Here is a 2385-nt window from a genome sequence, read left to right as displayed (position 1 = left end):
CCTCGACTCCCCCCCCCATCTCCTAATGCCTGCCCCTCTCCCCTCAATGCTCCTCAGGTCCTGCCCCCAACCCACCCAGGCCCCTGCCCCCCAAATGTCTCCCTCGGGGGTCACCCTAAGGCCCTACACCCCTTAATGCCCCGCCCCGTCCCGGTACCCCGTTCCGGGGGTCTCAGCCCCCCGCCGCCGCACTCCGGGCTCCATGGCGCCTGCGCAGTGTGAAACCGCTCCGTCTCCATGGAGACGGTAAACACCGGCCGTGCCCCGCCCGCGGCCGCAAGCTCATTGGTGGCGCCGGGTGAGTGCGCACCTCCCATTGGCGGAGAGCCTGAAGGGAGGAGGGGGGCGGGACCCACTCGGGGGCAGGATTCGAGTGGAGAAGGGCAAGGGGGCGTGACGATAGGGGTGTGGCCGGGGTAAGTGGGCGTGGCGGGGGCAGGAAGGGGCGAAGGCGCATGGCCGGGTCTGCTGGGGGGCCCGGCCCGGGCTCCAGGACCGGGAATTGTCCCTACCCCTGGGGGTCCGTGTACCCCGGCCCCGGCCTGCCCTGGTGCCTTGGGTCTGCCACCAGGAAGGAGCCCTGGGCCCAGCCAGGGCTCGCAGGGCCTGGCCTGGGGGCAGGGGTGGCCCCAGAGGCTCTCAGGGAGGGGGGACACGGGTGGGCACCCCACCCTGGTAAGGACAGCTCGGCCCCGTGGGGCCTGGGAACACGCTGCTCCCCATGACACCACCCAAGTGACACCCCCCCACCGCCATTTGGGCCTGGCCCTCGGGTGCACCCACCCACGCCGGGGACCCAGGCCTGGCCCAGGGTGACGGGGCAGGACGGTCCTGGCGCCTGGCTGGGCACAGACGGTCCCCTGCAGGCGTGGTGGACCAGCTCCCCTCTCACCGCCAGCCCTCGCTGGGCCCCCCCCGGCCCCCCATCCCCACGGAGGCCTGGCAGAAGAAGGGCCCTTTGATAGCGCGTGGCGGGCTCCGGCGCGAGGGCTGTTATTCCAGCCCTCTGCGGTGCGCACCGCCGGGGCCACCACACGCTCGGAGCTGGGGCCTCTGTTTTTCCTGGCTGGAGATGTGCCTGGCCCCTTTGGCCTCGGCCGGCTGGGGCCCCCAGCGGGTACCGCTCCTCCCTCCGGGCGCTGGGCCTTGCGCCAAGCAGGGGCTCCTTCGAGCCCATCTGCTGCGCAGCTGTGGTGAAGAGGGAGAGACGTGCGCCGGAGCTCAGGCTCAGCAAAGTGGAACCCCCCCCTTCCACCCTCCCCGCCATGCTGGGGCCACACCAGCCCTTCTGCCACTGGAGGTGGGTAATCTGGGTGGCCTGAGGGCTGGGTGCTCGCTGCGAGGGTGCTGGGGTGCGTGCTGCCGGTGGTGCCCCCCACGCTTGGACCCGGGCACAGGGCTGGCCCCTGAGGTGCACCCGTACCCCAGATCATGCTGGGGGGAGGGGGGTGGCAGCCTGGGTACCCTGCCCCAGCTTGCACCCTAGGGTGGTCTTCCCAGGAGCATCCCCAGATTCCCCACCAGACACACGTCGCCTTGTCCCTGGGGCAGCCAAAAGCCTGCCAGGCAGCACGGGTGCCAAGGGGACACCGAAGGGACACTAAAGGCACCACAAAAGAGTGTGGGACAGGGACCCTGGCGATGCCAGCCTGGGGGTGTGCACTCACCATGGGACAAAACACTCTAGGGTGGCATATGCGGCATTGCCGTGGGGCTGCACCCTGGCAGCACTACTGTGGGGCAGCAGCCCTGGAGCTGCTGGAGCACATCTGGCTGCCTCTCGCCAGCTGACACATCCCCCGCCACCCCCCTGCCCAGATCTTTTGGGAATTTGCGTCATTTGTGATAGTCTTCGGCTAAGGAATGAAAACAGCCGTTGGCCCCCCCTGCTCTCCCCCCGCCTCAGCCCAGCCCCATGGGGCTGTGACCGCTGTGCTGCCCCGGGACTGACAAAATAAACCTGGTGCAGAAGGAAATGCAATTGCAGGCGTCCAGCTCCTGACCTCGCGTGCCAGCACTTGCCCTCCGCCGGGCATGGCTTTCCCAGGGGAACTGCTTCTGTTGAGCCCTGGAGGGGGGGGTGATGCACTGGGGATTCCTGGCTCCTCTTTGGAGTCCTCACCTCTCCAGGGACCCCCAGCCCCTCTTTGGGGTCCCCAGGTCCAAGGCAGGGCTGTCCCATGTCCAAGAGTGACCCCAACTCGTGCCAAGGCTCGAGCGGGTCTCGGTGGCTGGAAGCAGCAGCACCCAACATTTTTAAGGTTCATTTGCACCCCACAACCATTCCCCGTACTATACTGGGTAGGTGGGGGGAAACAACTGGGCTCTGCCACAACCCCACGCTGCTCCCCGGGGCGGGGGGGGGGGGGGCGCAGCGCGGGCTGC

Source organism: Haliaeetus leucocephalus, unplaced genomic scaffold (assembly GCF_000737465.1).
Source record: "Haliaeetus leucocephalus isolate CR32 unplaced genomic scaffold, Haliaeetus_leucocephalus-4.0 Scaffold278, whole genome shotgun sequence".
Taxonomy (NCBI): Eukaryota; Metazoa; Chordata; class Aves; order Accipitriformes; family Accipitridae; genus Haliaeetus; species Haliaeetus leucocephalus.
The sequence above is the reverse complement of the archived record's forward strand: the minus strand, read 5'-3'. Positions refer to the sequence as shown.